Below are 18,087 nucleotides of genomic sequence, written 5' to 3' on the forward strand. Positions count from 1 at the left end.
TCTCAATTAACTTACGGTGCCAGAAAGCAAAAAGAAAAGGCTAGGAGAGACAGTTTTTCTGTACTGTCTCCTCTTACAGGTATCACCCTCCCCTAGGATATTAGATCAGTATCTAACTATGGGAAATTCAGGAGACTCTTAAAAATTTGGTTGTTCTGACAAACCTATGCCTGATCAATGATTCTCTCTGCTACCAGCGCCAATAGACCTTATGATGAATATGCGCTCTACAAGTAACCTATAACATAACATATAAATAATCCACACTATTTCAAGGTCAGAAGTTTGTCAACTACCTTAAATCTGTCCACATCAAGACCCTACCTTGGTGACCGTTAACTCATGTTGAGGCCAAGACCTTCACACCTTGAACAAAACAACCTATATTGTTTGTGTCTAAGGCCCAAACCTCAAGTGGTCCATTTCCTAATTCCTTCGTGAATATTGCAACACTTTGCATATGGTCACTGGGCTCCCTCCTGCTCAGATGCACCTAGGAAGAACCAAGGAGGATGTCCTGCTACATCAACCTTCATGAAAGCTTGCTGCCCCAAACGATCATGCAACGTTGATCCGCTTGAACAGCAACAACAACAAATTGCCGAAGCCAGGAGAAAACTCCAACCTAATGGTAAGACAAATGGTCCTTGTTAAGGACTCATATCCAGGAAGCACATTTTTGTTCTGAGTTATTGTCCTGGGAGATTACTAACATTAAGGGGGGATTACCATACGGCCCGTAAGGGCCGCTTCGTAATGTGCTGGTTGGTTTACTTTCTGGTGAACTAGAAATATTCCCCTGAGTGAGAATGATTAAAAGAGGCCAACAAGGGGTCAAGGAAAAACAATACCACAATACAAATATATATGAAGAATTCTTACAATTTATTGAAACATACAAATGTTAAAAGGAGAGTGGTCCCAAAGATTGGAGTCCACTCAGCAAAATTAAAACAATATTAAAACAATAAAAAGGGGTTTCAATTTCGGCCAGCAAGATTGAATCACAAAGACAGAAAAAACAGTAAGACATAAAATTTGTGCAATACTTATTGTATATTCGGACTCTATTGTATACACCTAAGCTATATGTACTGTGATACAATATATCAGCGAAGATGTTGAGATCCTGAATTATACTGTGTGTAGCGTCGACGCGTTTCGGTGGTTTTCCAAATTATTGTCCACCTTTATCAAGACACCTTTTGGTTTCTGTCGTGGTGTAGGGGTCTATATAATTGCCCTTGAAGTCCGTAGGTAAAATGCCTAGGCATATGATAAGTTCAGAGTTGTTATGCCAAAAAACTGTATTGCTGGTCGTCTTTACATTTTTTTTCCAGCAGAACCAGAGAAGCAGGCAGTCCATCGCAAAACAACAGAACCCTATAACACGAGGACATGATGTTAATGCCTCTGGTTCCATAATTTTAACATTGAATATACCCAGAGAAGCGAGCAGTTCTTAGCGGAACATTAGAGAAACGGAATCTAATCCTGCAAAGGACAAGACTTAGGCGCCTCTGGATTTTAACTATGTAAAGACGACCAGCAATACAGTTTTTTGGCATAACAACTCTGAACTTATCATATGCCTAGGCATTTTACCTACAGGAGTATGAAATTGGACATATGAGCCAAAGAAACAACTCAATAGAATTGCCTTTCAAAAATTAAATAATATAGAAATACTACGTGAACACACGGACTTCAAGGGCAATTATATAGACCCCTACACCACGACAGAAACCAAAAGGTGTCTTGATAAAGGTGGACAATAATTTGGAAAACCACCGAAACGCGTCGACGCTACACACAGTATAATTCAGGATCTCGACATCTTCGCTGATATATTGTATCACAGTACATATAGCTTAGGTGTATACAATAGAGTCCGAATATACAATAAGTATTGCACAAATTTTATGTCTTACTGTTTTTTCTGTCTTTGTGATTCAATCTTGCTGGCCGAAATTGAAACCCCTTTTTATTGTTTTAATATTGTTTTAATTTTGCTGAGTGGACTCCAATCTTTGGGACCACTCTCCTTTTAACATTTGTATGTTTCAATAAATTGTAAGAATTTTTCATATATATTTGTATTGTGGTATTGTTTTTCCTTGACCCCTTGTTGGCCTCTTTTAATCATTCTCACTCAGGGGAATATTTCTAGTTCACTGGTTAGACAACCCTATTTCCCTTGATGTTCAGTTAAGGGGTACCTCTCATATATACCCTCTGGTTTACTTTCTGACCACCTCATTATGTTGGAGGCAGTGGGAAAGTAAACCAGCCAGTCATTCCGGCTGGCTTCCGATGGGATCAGAGCCAATATGCCAGTCGGAATATGGGCTGTAATCTCAAGGGTTGACTTTTCCGCTATTGAGATTACAATGCACGGTTGCCAACATGGTTTACATGCCTGCTTGTCCTACATAGTAGCCATGTCAGAAAGTATGGTTGAGGACCCACAGTAGAGCCCCCTTTATTACACGTCCTCCGGTTGGAAGCCGAGGGGGCACCATAGGTGCCCCCTTGTTGAACCCTGCACCTTGTGGCAGGCACCCCCATTGAGCAAAGGGACGTGTTTGGTCGCATTGCAATCAGTCGGTCGGGACCGCTGACCGGGTGCCAGTCGGTCCCATGAACGGGTGGAAGTGATTCCGCCTGACATCATAATACGACCCTAAATGTAGACCTGTGACAGGTGAGGCCTGGTGATGACAATATCATTAGGAATGTGTTGTCATTTAAGAAAATCCACAGTATTTGTGCAACTCCATCCATCGATGATGTCATGAATGCCCAATCACCAGTCATTTTTCAATGCCCCCCAGACTTTAGTACATCTGGTCATCTGGTCATCCGGAATATTCTTTACGTCTTGAGTTGGATGCCTGTCCTGAACAGTTGATACCTCAAAAGAAGTTTCTCCTGAACAGGTATCGGAATAGGAATCCCCCCACACTCTGAACTGCCCCACAGCCCTGCTCTCAGCTTCAGGACTTTGGTCTTATACCATCTTCATTCCAACTCGGCTGTCACTAAAATAGTTTAGATTTTGCCTCTAAAGTTTTGCCTTTGCCACTGAGGCTCATATTCTGCTATGGCTTTCTCATTCTTGGTCTTTGGGGAGAAGTGTAGTGTCGTGCATGCCTGCACTTTGCAAACACCCCCACTGTTTGTGGTGTGATTCTGAAACAATCCATGATTTACAAGAAGTTTAAATTGGCACCAAAGAATAAAGCAACAACTGCCTGCCTGGGTCTTGATTTCACAGCTCCCTTGTGCCCTCACGTGCTTCAAGGGCACAACAAAGCAATAGCAGCAAACTTCCTTTTCATTACCCTTCAACCCGAGCTGCACAGTTGCAAGCATGCATCATGTCTGAACACTGCTTGTTGCGTCAAAGGCACCACAGTGGGGTTGCTGGGGCATAACAAGTTAGTGCTTTGATTGTTTGTGTTGTAATGTAATCAAAGCTCCCAGTTTTCTGTTTTTTTATGACTTTTATAGACAAATAGACAGAAAGCTATCTGTTTTCCTGTCTATTTATTTTTAAATATGGATAATAAAGGAAAACTGTTTTTGAATGATTCTTCTTGCTCGTGTTCATCCTGGCCAAAGGCTGTGCAGATTGACAGGTGCATGACGTTCTCTAATGAAGGTTAAACAGCTGCAGATTGTGAGAAGTTGGCCTGGCATATGCTGTCCACTATTCTAGTGGGCACCTTGCACCAGTCCAAATGACCCTTATTGATGGAAGGTTTAAAGACAACCTATATAGAAATCTATCCTAGTGGTAGCTGTGGAGAGCAGCTTTCGGGCTAAGTCTTGAAAGAATGTGAAGCAGCTTGTTTTACCAGTCTATAATCTCATGAATGACCAAATGAAAGGAGAACCACACCAGGTATACATATAAAATATATGTATTTATTCTAAACACACTCCTCTAGTCTCTTTATGAGGCTAGAGGCAAAAGTACATCAAGTAAATTTATTTAGCACAAAGTAAATTAGCACAGTATATGTTTTGCCCTAGGGGCCTCACAAACCATGTACTAAGAAAGTGGTATTAGAACCATGACTGACGTAGGTACAAGGCCTAAAGCCTGTAGAACCGCTGAGGCCACCAGGAACCACCCAAGGTAGTGACACAGGGGACCACAGGAGACAGTGCAGTGTCTAAACATAACCGCGAATCACCATTGACTTCTATGGGGAAAGTTGCGGTTGGAAAATTACAAGTTAAGGACACTTAGGAGTGGACTAGGAACAAACCCCTTCAGTACTAGACAGTTCGAGAGTCAAGACCCACGGGAGCACCGAAGTACTTGTGTTATGTCACCCAGGGAAGCCGGGTGCATAGGTGTCTTTTCATGTCGGGTTTCGTCATTGTTTCCTATGGCGAGCTGCGAAGAAGTGTTGCAGGTGACCAAGTGGAAAGTGTCCGGATGGATCCAAGGGTATATCGAAGATCTGAAGAACCTGAAAGCAGAGGGGACAGAGTCTGGGTAACTAGCCAATGACCAGGAAGGCGAGGAGAAGATACCAACCAATGTCGGGTGATTTCAGGTGAAGAAGGTGAAGCTTGACTCTTCAGCCACGAGGACCAGGAGGTGTTGATGAAAACCAGGAGCTGGGTTAGAGCTGTCCCACAAAGGATGTCGAGTGCTGCAGCATCGGTATCTGGATTGGACCCAACAAGCCTTAGCAACAGCAACCCATGCAGAAAGCAAAGATTGGCTTTGGTGCAGACCAGCCAGGTCTGAGGGACTCACCCTTTGGAGGGGAGTCAGGGCACATCTGGAGCAACCAGGAAAGCCCAAGAAATAGAAGAGCTACCTTCGTGGAGACCCACCAGTTGACGGACCAGGGATCGCAAAGGAGCCTCAAGAAAAATTGCTAAAAGCGGGCCCATGGAACACTCATTGAGCGTAGGCCCACAATCTTCAGTGCAAATAGTGCTCGGGGCTTGGACTATAAGTAGACCAAAGCACAACTTTGGGAAAGCTCGGGAAATTGATGCACTGGCAAATGTGCACGATGTCCAGGGGTTCCGGTTCCACGTCTCTCATGATGGCTGCGGGTCTCAGCTTTGCTGTGATCTCGAGTTGGCCTCGGAGATGTCTGGAAGTCTGGGTCCTGTGTCACAAATCCTTCGGGATCTGGCAGGAGCCTCAGAAATGCAGACCAGCAAGATTCTTCTTTGGTGCCTGTTTGAACAGGGGAGTCACTCCTTGACCTCAAGGGAGATTCTTCCATCTTCTAGTCGAAATAGAATGTTGAAGTTCCAGGATATATGTTGCATAGTTTCGTCCAGGGTAATCTAAACTCCTACGGTCAGGGTTCCTATACTTATACTAAGTGTAGGGGTTGGACTAACTCTAAGGTCCCACCTTTGGGAGGACCTGGGGAGGGGGTGGTTACACCCCTTCCCCTTTGTCCAGTTTCGTGCCAGAGCTGGGGCTGAGTGCCCCAGTAACCAGTTTGACCTGGGATATGCACAGGGACACAAAGTGTGCCCCCAGCACTGTCTGAAAAAGCATTCTATGAATGCACCCACCCAGCCCCAATACACTAAAGCCTGTCTAGGAGATGGTTACACCTCCCTGTGACAGGAAACCTATTGTCCAAGCCTCCCCTGCCAGAGTTTCGTCCAGCAGCAGGAGGTCAGACCCGTGTCTGTGGCATCCATTTTGTGATGTCAGGGCTCTTTTAAACTGTTACCGTTTGAGTTAGTGTGTACATGTCTTCTCCCTCTAGAAGGGTGAAATTCTACTCCCGCCGCCAGAACTGGCATGGGGGGGGGAAGGGGTAGGATTCCGAAGTGTTTGACACCAAACACGACATGTTTCCATGCAGCCATTCCAAAGTTGCCCATGTAACATGGTGTACATTGGAAAAACGACTCAAGAAATAAGGAGCAGAATCACCCAACATAAATCACGGATTAAAAACAATGTCCAGACAGCACCTCTTGTAAATCATTGGAAAACAAAGAACCATGCAGAATCTGATATTACATGGACAGTTTTATCAAAAATTTAACCAGACCCACGTGGAGGGGACATGGAAGAAAAACTGGCCAGACGGGAAGCTATGCTTATCATTAAATTTAACACAGCAGTTGACGGCCTGAATGAGATTTCAGAAATATATAGGCTATCATAACTGCTTCTACCAGTGTCCACATAAATATTAGAAGCCTGTTCTCACTGAGCTCACTGTTTCCACCAGTGTCTACATAAATATTAAAAGTCCGTTTTTACTGAGCGCACTAAGTCCTTCAGCTTGCTCACCGAATTTTCTCCCAAAAAGCACATTCAGAATCTTTAAATCCTAAGGACACAAAAATTGACTCATCATCATTGTTTGAAACATCTTTATTGAAAAGTCGCCTTGAACGCTATCAATATAACTGCACAATACGTGCCGGCAAACACGCGAGTCTGCCTGCACAAACTACAAATCCCAGAAGCCTTGAAGAGGAAACTACAATCAGACGCCGACTAGCACCGACCTTCTAAAATACCGGATATCCGCCTAAGACACCACAGCGACTGAGACGGATAACATAGGACGCGAACGCCAAACTTGTAGGTAAGAGGAAAACGCGAGCGCAGTAGTTTTAACATCTTTGTTAAAATTAGAGTAAGATGAGTACATGTAAAATACCGCTCTCTGCTCTCCCCAGACGGCGGATTGCACAAACCATAACCGGAATGATAAAAGAAGAATTAACATCAATACTTGAAGGTCTTCTAACACAAGTAAGCCCCATGCCAGGCAGTCTTTTAACTACCAATCAATAAATGCAAGTAGTGGCTTCTGACATTGCCCTTCTTATTTCATCATGTTACAGGTCCAAATTAAATAAATCCACTCTAACAAAGACAGTTCAAAAGAAAACAATAATGTAAGTACAGTGTGTGATATTGTCAAGCGACGGTTATGATGGCATTAGTTGTAGTGTTTCTTTCCTGGATGTTGATGAAGTAATTTAGTCTGTTTCCCTTATTTTTATCATTTACAGATCTCCTCGCACTTCGTTCTGTCACTAGACAGAGGTAAGAGTGAAGTGATGCTTATGCGAATACAATGATGTGCTTTCAGCTCTGACCCTAAATCACCTCCCCTATGTCTTTCAGATATGTGGTCCTGACGAGAACACCCCTTAATAAGGGTGATCGAAACGCGTAGACCAGCTTTCCGCGGCCTTAGGATTTTTCAAAGAATGTATTAATGTTTTCAAACTCATAATACACTCCAAGGTCGTTCTTGATTAAAAAAGTATCAATCATTGACAGAAGGATTGACAAAAATTTATATTGTGTAAATAATAAGTATGAGTGGCTCTAGTGAGTCTGGGTAAGAATGTGTGTATGGAAGGTGTGAAAGGAGATTGTTTATGTTCAACTTTATATTGTATATGTTTGATTCAATTCAATTCAATTCAAGAATCTTTATTCGGTGGTTAAAAAACACCATAAAAGCACAAGCATATATACATTGTTTAAAAAAAATTATTAAACATTAAGCAAGATCCTTGTACAAAGTTAACATAGATAAAAATATCTGTATACAAGTAAACATACATTCGATGGTAAAAAACTTTCATAACTAGCCCCTAGTCATCCTTAATCGGACCGCAACCTTAATAAAGTTCATTACACAACACAAGGTAAGTGGATCGGAGGCTTTTTGCAAGAAGACTAGTGCATCCCTAGCATGTTCCAGATGGGCATTTTTTAAAATATTTACAAGGAAACTACGCCTGGGCATAGAGTAGTATGGACAGAGCAAAACAAAATGAAGCGTGTCCTGCGGAGACCTGTTGTCGCAGCCGCAGGGTCCCTTCTGCTCAATTGACATAGAAAAGCCTGCTGGTGAAGCCAACACAAAAGATAATAAATTTAATCTAAAACGACACATAAGGAATCTGTCCTGTGCGTTATGCATTAGGTACAGGTAAGGCTCCATACCCTCCACACTCTTCACCAGGTTATGTGCCCTCACAGTTTTTTTAAGTATTTCTGCCTCAGCTCTTTCTCGGGTTTTCCGCTCTAGAAAAAATTCCCCTATTTGTTTTTTATGCTGGGCTAAGATTGTTGTTGGGTTCGTGAAGAGGTTTCCGAAGCCTAAATCTTCTAGGGATTTTTTCACGTATTTGAGCCAGGGGATGCGCATACAATTGGTCCTGTCTAAGCAATCCAGTAAGATTTCTCTACTTAAGTGCGCTTCTGGGTTAGCCCATATTTTTAACCAGGCCACAATTGGCCTGAGTTTTAACAGGTCATCCAAGTAAGGCCTCCCAAGCTCCATATGTGCTATAAATCCAGCAGTGCTGGATGGTACCCTCAGAACAGATTTCAAGTATTTATTCTCTTCCTGTTGGATTCTGGTAGTGTTCACAAATCCCCATACTTCTGCCCCGTAAATTACTTTTGAGCATGTTACGGAGCGGTACAAATTCACTACCTGTTCCGGGCTCCAACGACCTAATCTCCTGCCATAGCCTGCTATTGCCCCGTTAGAGGCAATCATTTTACTACAGCGTTCTGTCACCAGGGAGTTAAACTGCAAAGCACCATCAAAAGTCACTCCCAGGTAGGAGAACGTTTTAACCTCCTCTATAATATGAGTACCAATTGTATAGGTGAACTTAGAGGACGGTTTTTTACCGGCCAGGAGCACATAAGATTTGCTCAGGTTGACAAATAAGTCCAAGGTGCTCATGAACTTGACGAACCCGTCTATCAAAATTTGTAGACTTCGCGGAGTACGCGCTATCAAAACCGCGTCGTCCGCGTAAAGCAGGACCGGAATATGTCTCTGCCCAACCCTAGGGCAATCAGCTTTTAGACCCAAAAGAAACTGCTCCAAATTATTAATATAAAGGGAAAACAAAAAAGGGGCGAGGATACAGCCTTGTCTGACTCCACTCTTACATGGAAAGGAGTCAGTCAGACCTCCCTCCCTGTTAAATCGGACCCTGGCCGTGGTGTCACTGTGTAATTCCCTTAATATGGCGATTAAACCACTCTCAATCCCCATGCTTGACATCAGGTCCCATAACTTCCCTCTGTTGACATGGTCAAATGCTGCTGCTAAGTCCATGAAACCCATATAGATAGGTTCTTCACTGGCCAGTGTGTATTTGGCAGTCAGCATGTAAAGGTTCAGGCATTGATCGCTAGTGGACCTCCCTGTCCTGAACCCGTATTGGGTATCCGAGAAGATGTTATTCTCGTCGGTCCACTCCGTCAATTTATTCAAGATTGCCCTACCCAGAAGTTTGGCCGATACGTCAATAAGGGAGATTGGCCGGTAACACTTAGGGTCGTCCCTATTGCCCTTTTTAAAAATTGGCACAATAATTGCTTTTGACCACGATGGCGGAAGGTCACAAGAGATGGCAGTATTTATGACCCTGGTCATTAAAGGGGCCCATAAGTCTATGTTACTGAGGAATAGGTCAGGGGGGATCCCATCCGGGCCCGGAGCTTTATTCTTAGTCAAACCCTCCATCCCTACTGTGATCTCTTTGAGGGAAAATACCACCGGGGAAATCTGACTTATAGTTACCGAAGGATCTGCAGAGGTACCAGACTCATAATTATATAAGCCTCTAAAATGTGTTGTCCACTGTTCAGGGAGGATGTTAGCCCCAATATCTGGGGAATCCTTCTCTTGAAAGGTCGGGTTATTAATAATTCTCCAGAAACCTGCGAGATCCTTTCTTTCCCCTGCTTCTCTTAAATCAGCCCACGCCTCAGCCTGCAGTGCAAGTTTCCTCCTTTTAATTCCATTATTATAATTCACTCTGCACGCCCTAACTTTTTGGGAGTCCCTCGGTTTTTGCTTCAGGCAGCATTTCAGCTCCCTTAGTGCCTTGGAGCAGTCTTTGTCAAACCACCGTGGGTTGACCAGGTTACGTGAGGGTGCACCGGACTTAAGTAGGCCATCAATCAAATTGGCAATCTGCTCAAATGCATCCAATAACGTTGCTCCCTGAACTTCTAAATCAAGGCAATTGTTAATGGCATGTAAACCCTTGTAACCCAGGGTTTTAAAAAACTTTGCCCCATCTATTTTGGACCATTTCAGCCGCCTGCCTTGGTCCGTTGCCTTCTCCTCGATTGTACCACGGGGGTTAGTGCCGGCCCCCACCCTATACGAGAGCACCAATACAAGCGGATTGTGATCGCTAAAACTGCTCCATTCTATCCCTACCCTGATTATTTTATTTATCAGGGATCTCGAGACCAAAATATAATCTATAAAGGACGCGCAGCCCCTACCCTTAAAAGTTGGGGGGAGTGTGCCATCTGACTGAGGGTCAATCATATTAATAGTATGTTCTAAGTCATACTTAAGCAGTAGGAGGTCCAGAGCCGATCCAGTTATGTTCAACTTTATATTGTATATGTTTGATTCAAATAATTGATGAATTTTTGTATTTGATGTAGAGATGTGAAAAAAATTACAAAATTTTGTTCTTTTTGAAAAATTAAAAATATAAAAAATAAGTTCATACAGAAAAAGGAGTCCTGTCAACATGGTGTTTTGTTTCACTATGGAGTGATGATTTACCCCAGAGCAAGTTTGCAGTACTGGTAGTTTGTTTTGTTACGCAGTTTAGTGAGGCTTGACCTTACTGCATAAGCCCAAACCCTCGTTTTGGTTTTACACGCCATTCCAAAGTTAGCATTAACCGCGAGGTTATAATGCACTTAAGAGTATATGGTCTGGCTGCATCACAGAACAGCATCAGAGAAGTGATTTCCGAAAGCTGCGAAGGGGCTCAGCTTATGCTTGGGCACCCTCTTACACAAAACCAAGCACTCTGCCTTCAGGATTGATAAGGCCTGCCATAGGAGTGACTTATAGGTTTATTTGTGTCAGTGATATAAGGTAGATATAGAAAGCCTATATCTTAGTAAGGGGTGCATGCACCACCTTACCCAGGCTGCAGTAGCAGGCCTGTGGTACCATTTTGAGAGGCTTCCCAGGGGTGGCATAATACATGCTTCAGCCCTTGGTAGGCCTCTGGGGTACCTATGCCCTTAGTACCTAAGGTACCATATACTAGGGACTCACAAGTGTAAGCCAGTCACCAATCTGTAGTGTACCTAATGTACATGCAATCAATTTAGAGATGAAGCAGCTAGGCTGGGGTCCTGGTTAGCAGGGCTACAGCCAGACTAAAGTCGAAAAACTGTGAAACGCCAGCAAAAAATGGGGGTAACCTTAGTAAGCAGATGCTACTTTCCTACACGGATGTGTACAACCTTGATATTAGTTTTCATTTGGGTCACTGCATTTAAGCAGTGTCACTAAAGGAAAAATAAAGTGATAATAACTCTAAGTTATTATCATTTTATTTTTTAGGTCGAGCTGGTGTAAGCAGCGCGAAGCGCTGTGTCCAGCAAAGCCTCTATTGTGATCCACTTGCTGGGAATGTGGGACAGGGGATGGGCACGCGCAGGGCCGTCGGCGATTTCAGCATGTGTGCGCGCACGCACAGCCCTGCGCCGTGCATATCTCCTGTCCCACATTCCCAGCAAGTCAGCCTCTCGCAATCACGCGTGCACACACACACAGCCACACACACACACACACACACACACATACACACACACACACACACACAGCCACACCCCCCTTATCTCTCTCACGCAGGCACACAGCCACACACACGCGCGTACACACACACACACACAGCCACACACCTCCCCTCTCTCACACAGGCACACTGCCACACGCAGGCACACAGCCCCCCCCTCTCTCTCTAAGACCTACTCACCTGGCTCTTTTGTCGCGACTCCCCTGGTGTTATCTCCGCCGCATCACCTGGCACACACGCGGGGTTTACCTTACTCATGGGAGCCCCAAACTTGCATCGGCGGCCTCAGCTGCCACATCTGCTGCCACCGCGGGGCTCTCCCTCAGGCTTGGGAGCCCCGGGTCAACACTGCTGCTCTTTGCCACGCACTCCGTGGGCGCGGGCTTCCAGCAGAAGGCGGAAGTCCCGCCCCACGACCGGCTTCACGCTCCCGAACTTCCGGTTTTCACGCCGGGATATCCTTCACCATCCCTCCACTTTATGGCAATCTCTTCGTGTTTCAAATAAATAATTACAATATAGTGTTTTCTCACCGGCTAATACGAATTTCTGCCTTCTTCAAAGGTGCTCTGTAGAGCGAACCCTCACAAACCGCCAAAGTATACTTGCTTTGCCAAAATACGTAGTCTGCCAACTTTCGCATAGCCATTCAGTAAAAGGTAAAATTCGATTTTGGCCTTTTATCTAGACGTGCTAAATTTCCGAGGGCGGGACTGAGACAACGTCGGGTGTGTTTGTGAATCGAGGAACGGGACTGCCGCAGGTAGGCACGCGTAAACTGGCCTCAGCTGCTTAACTTTCGGGCATATTGTGTAGGACCTCTCAAAGCTGTGCGTTTTTGTTTTTAAATGCTTTTTCCCCATCAACTGTGTGACGCTGTCTTCATTCACGAGGCAGCAGGTGTCACTGTCTGAGTACGGAGTAGTAGTTCACATGGCTGCTTTCGTTTCTGCCGGAGGAGCGCATTCCTTGCGCTTCCATGGTGTCCTGTAAACCAATGCCAGCTCAACGTATTTGAAGTACGGTCTGGGCATAGATATTGAGCATTTTCAACATCTTAGTTGATAATGTGCTGACTCAGCGTGTGTTAACTATTCATTGGGAAATCTCGTCACGGTTTCCGAGGGCGGGACTGAGACAGCGCCGGGTGTGTTTGTGAATCGATGCACTGGACTGGTGCAGGTAGGCACACGTAAACTGGCCTCAGCGGCATAGCCTCAGCGTTTCATTTTCTACATGGCTTTAACATTTACATATCGCTTTCGCAAACAGCGGACCGTTTTATTTGTTTTGTTACTGTGTGGCTTATAAATAGCGTCTATGCTGTCATTCCTTATCCTACCTATATACAGCGCTCTCTAAACATGTAGTAAGATTACACATACTGTACAGGGAAACAAACAAAAGCGACGTCTGTTCAATAGCTACCGGTTACTTCTGCAATGGTTTACAAGCAGTAATATCGCGAGATGTGTGCGTGTAATTAATGCTACATATGTACATACGCCTTATATCAACTTGGGGGGAACAGCTAAAGGCCACACCTACCCGTTAATCCCTTGCCGCTTTTACAGTCTTGGGGTGCCTCAGAGTGGGGAACTGCATCAGGCTGTTGGAGTCTGTACCCCCAGAATCTGAACTCCAAGGAGACACCTGCTGAGTCTGGGCTTGAATAATGTTTACCATTATACTGCTCATCATAGGAATGGATTCAAATCTTGGTGCTCTTGGAAGAGGTGTGGCGCCGCGGCCAGGGCGACTGACGCTGGAATCTGGGGACCACTGTTCGATCCCCGGCTCCGGCGGCAGGTCAGCCCAGCACCATGTGACTCTGGGCAATAGCTCGCTTAATCTTCCCGACGGCCCCCAGCGCCTAGAGACCCTTACGGGTGATTGTGCGCTTTACAAATGTGGACTTTACTTTTACTCATGCAACAGGTGTCGTCAGTGTCAGCTCTATGGTACTCTGTGAAGTTAAGGATGAAAGTCTGAGTCTGCCCTGTTGGATTTCAAATCTGTAACTTGTAAGCTACAGACAAAACTGTGATTTCTCAACCCGTGCGCAGTTGTGACCACCGGCTTGTTTAACTCATAGCAAACGGGGAGCTCTTCAGGGGCCATGGGAGACAGAAGAGGGCAAATCAGCAATGCCTTAAGGGAAGGCAAAGGTACTTGATGTAAATTCCGCTAGATCTGGCGTTTTTATTCTCTGAATGAACATCTATATTATATTTCCTCCTCCGCTCACTTGCTAAAAACCATGACTGACTAAAGGGCTCTTACCCTCTTTTCTCAGTTTGTTCCTCTGTGAAATGTCTCTTTGGACACACTCTCCCGCACCTGCAAACCTGACCAGAATGTATTGGAGCGCTTTACTAAGCAGTTCGAAAGTGGCAGCTTGCTGCGCTTAGCTCCACAGCTCAGATTACCTGTAAAGGGTGTGATTTCACCCCCAGTTTAATGTCGCTCTCGCTAATTTGCTTTTCTCCCCCTGCCCACCACATTGCTCTATCGTTTGCTTCCCTAGCCCTCCATGCCCTTTCCCTCACCACACCACGCCATAATTTTTGCTTCCCCATTCACGAACCCTCAGTTTTGCTTCCCCACACCCTCCCTGTCGGTGTTCCTTCTGCTACCTTCTGTTTGAAACCGCCTCACACACACACTTTTAAACAATCATCTGCAATGCAATAGGTCTTGCATTTGCGAGAGTTTAAGCTGTTGGCATTGTAAATGACAACGCCTTTTATTTATGTTTTAAAAACCAAAACATAAATAAAAGGCATTGTCATTTACAATTCCATTAGCTCACACTTGCGTGAATGCGAGACCTATTGCATTGCAAATGCTTGTTCCTTGTTGCGGCGGCTTTGCGGGCAAGACGGGACAGACTGGGCTGCTCTGCTGACTATGCAGGGAAGGGGAGGAGTGGTTTGCGCTCCCTAAAGTGCGCATTAATGTTTGGCCAGCCCTCTGGGGCCTGCCAAACATTCATGCGCACTCTGCATGTTCTACATGCAGGTTGCATTACAGCCAGGTGGAGGACATACCCAGCCTCCTATTCTCTGGCTGAATGCCGATCCACAGCATTGTAATTAGCTGCCCGAAGACAGGTGCATCCTACTTCCTGCCTCCTGCCCTGGAAGTGGGGAAGAGGACCGAGAGAAGGCAATGACGGGCGGAAGTGGCTGACAGGTAAGTGTGTATTTTTTTCTATATTTCATTTCCTCCTCCCCACCTGCCCCCACGACCCGACTCCTCACCGCCTTCAAATACCAGTCGCCACTGGGACAGGCACTGAAGTTTGAGTGTACATTTATTCATTGAAAAAATGTGAAGATTTACTAGATTCAGCTTACTTTTTTAACAAAACCCAAAACAGATATGAATAAACAGAAAAAATAGGCACAAAAAAAAACCATATGGGTAAAAACAGATAGAAATGTCAAAAAATAAATACCACAAAACCAAGAGCTGTAATTGTAATTACATTTAAACAGCGCTTCATAACCCTGAGGAGGCGCCTAGATGCCTTCGTGGACTGCTGCCAGGCTACTTTGGGGAGAGTTCCTTATTGGAAAAGTGTTGGATTGCAGTGTGGCCTAGTGGGAAGCTGTTTTGTGTCATGCGGGTCATGTGAAAGAAAAGGGCCAAATTGTGATTTGCAGCTGCGGTTGGTAGTGGGAGTAGCTGCCGGGCGGTGACGTGGGGAGGGGGAGGGGCAGGGTGGGGGGTACTAAAGTATGGATTACGGAGGTTCATAGGTAAGTAAACATATAAATAAATAAAACAAATTTCGTTGCATGCACTGCATCGCATTTGGGGATGCAGTGCACGTAACATAATTCGTATCTCCCATTTAAAAAATAAATAAATAACACACCTTGTTTTTAAACTGCATAGCTAGAATATGACATTTTACTGAAGGTTTTATGTTGAACTGACTGGATAAAAAATTAGGGAATATAACTTATGTCGTTTTTTAGATAACTATTTTTATATTGTCAGCATATTGTAATGATTTTAAATAATCGAACAATAAAAGCTTTTTCACTTTCAAAATTCGTTTTTTTTCATTTATATGTTTAATTACCTGTAATGCTCCGTGATCCACTACACCCACCCTGTCCCGCCCCCTCCCCGACGTCACCGCCCGGCAGCTACTCCCACTACCGACCGCGGCTGGTTATTCCACGTTCTAAGCCTGAAGCTCATGATTTTTTTTTTGCAGTTTTATATAGAACTAATTCGACCGAGCACCAGTTACATTACACAAGAATACAATATTTTTTGGTAGGCAAGGGGAGATTGAGCGATTTGCCCAGAATCACAGTTTATTGAGCCAGCGCCGAGACTCGAACCAGGTTCCCCAGCTCCACATTCTGCAGCTCTGGCCGTTAGGCCACACCCTTTTTGCAGTGATGGGTGTCCACGAAGAAGCGGTCTGACTGCCTCGCCAGCTGCAGCTGATGCTGCAAAACTAGCAGATGATGCCAGTTCATCACGTCTCCCGGGAAACGCTAGGTCAGCCAATCAGAGCCGAGAGCGGGCCAGGGTCTTTAAAAGGCCTCGTCTTCAGTGAGCGCCGTGAAGGTCGGGAAAGGTGCCCCCCATAAAAAGCCTGGCAGAGACTCCTCCGGCGCGCGGGAGATATATGGACCGGCCCGAGGTAGTGACTAACAGTAAAACTCCGAGCATCCTCACTTTTAAAAATTCAGAGTGATTTGTTGGCGCTAGGACGGGGAGGTAAATCAATGCCCCCCACCCCCTCGGTGGAGCAGGTCTTCGAGGGGACGGCGCCCGGCAGATCCGTGCTCGGAGTTAAATTAAATTAAATCCATTTCATGGCACTTCCATTTTACGGCTCTCCCACAGTATATCCGTCCAGTCGAGGGTTTATGGGCAGGGCATCAGTCTAAGGACAATGGAGTCCTGACAGACTGAGTCCCGCGTGGTATCACGCCTTCCAAAGATAGCTCAGTGGGTTAACGAGTAGCGATCGAGGGTGCCCTAAAGTAATCATAAGAACTGGGCCACCACACCCGCGGATAGGTAGAAAAGGACAGCCTTAGATGGGAAGTGCAGTGGGCCCCTCATAGCTTTGGACGGGTGCCACTGCACCCGCTGAACCCATGCTACTGCTCTCTATACCCTCTCCACTCTCCTGCGTGGAAACAGCAGAGCAGGCAGTGTGCAAGTCCGTGGCGGTACCGCCAGGAGTCCAGATGACCTTAATGACTTCCGGTCCGAATGTTCGGTGCCTAGGGTGACCAACTGGCATTGGTGCAAATTCAGGACGGTGAGTGTAAAAATTCAGGACAAAGGGTCAAAATTCAGGACACAAATTCAGGACAGGGGGTCAAAATTCAGGACAAAACTTCAGGACAATTGGATACGTTTTACAGACACATCAGAGGTCGCGCAATAGTATATAAGTAAGCCCAGCCATATCTAGACATATTCAGCCATTTGCAAACCTATCCATCATGTATCCTTCCATCTATCATTTCACTCATCCATCCCTTCAACCATCCTTTCACTCATCCATCCATTATCCATCCATCCGCCCTTTCACCCTATCCATCTGTACATCATCCATCCACTCTTCTACCCATCCAACCATTCACCCATCCAGCCATCCATTCACTTACTCATCCATCCACCCAGTCACTCATCCTTCCAACCATCCACCCTTTCAGTCATCCATCATCCTCCCTTTCTCTCTCCATCGACTCTTTCACTTACCAATCCTTCCTTCCATCCATCCACCCATCCATCTACTCATCCACTCATGAATCCATCCATTGACCCTATCACTCATCCATCCTTTCTCTTATCTATTTATCCTTTCACTCCTTCACTCATCTTTTCATCATTTTGGCCATCTACCTTCCCTTTCACTCATCCATCCCTACATCCACCCTTTCACTCATCCGTCCATCCATTTGCCCTTATCAATTCATCAATCCATCCATCATTTCACTCATCCATCCACCCACTCACTCATCATCCACCTTTTCACTCATCCATCCTTTCACTCATCTATCCACCCTTTTACCCATCCAGCTACCCTTCCACCCATACATCCAGCTATTTACCTTTTCTCTCTTCCATCCTTCCACTCACTCATCTATCCACCCATCCTCTCTTATTATCCATCTATTCAATCTTTCATTCATCCATTCACCCTTTCACTAATTCATCCAGCCATCCCTTCACTTGCTCACTAGCCCACCTTTTCATATTAATTTTGAGATGAGCCTTTTTGAGAAGAGGCCCATCAAGAACTTCACCCTCGCTGCAATAGCCATCCCAGGACTCGGATAGAAGCCACCCATGGCAGAGACAGGATCCACCACAGCGGGAGACAGGAGCCATTACAGGGGGGGGGGGGACAGGAGCCACCACATGGGGGAACAGGATCCACCAGGGTGGGCACAGGGGTGGGTATGCAGTACTCTA

The sequence above is a fragment of the Lissotriton helveticus genome, chromosome 5_1 (assembly GCF_964261635.1).
Source record: "Lissotriton helveticus chromosome 5_1, aLisHel1.1, whole genome shotgun sequence".
Classification (NCBI taxonomy): domain Eukaryota; kingdom Metazoa; phylum Chordata; class Amphibia; order Caudata; family Salamandridae; genus Lissotriton; species Lissotriton helveticus.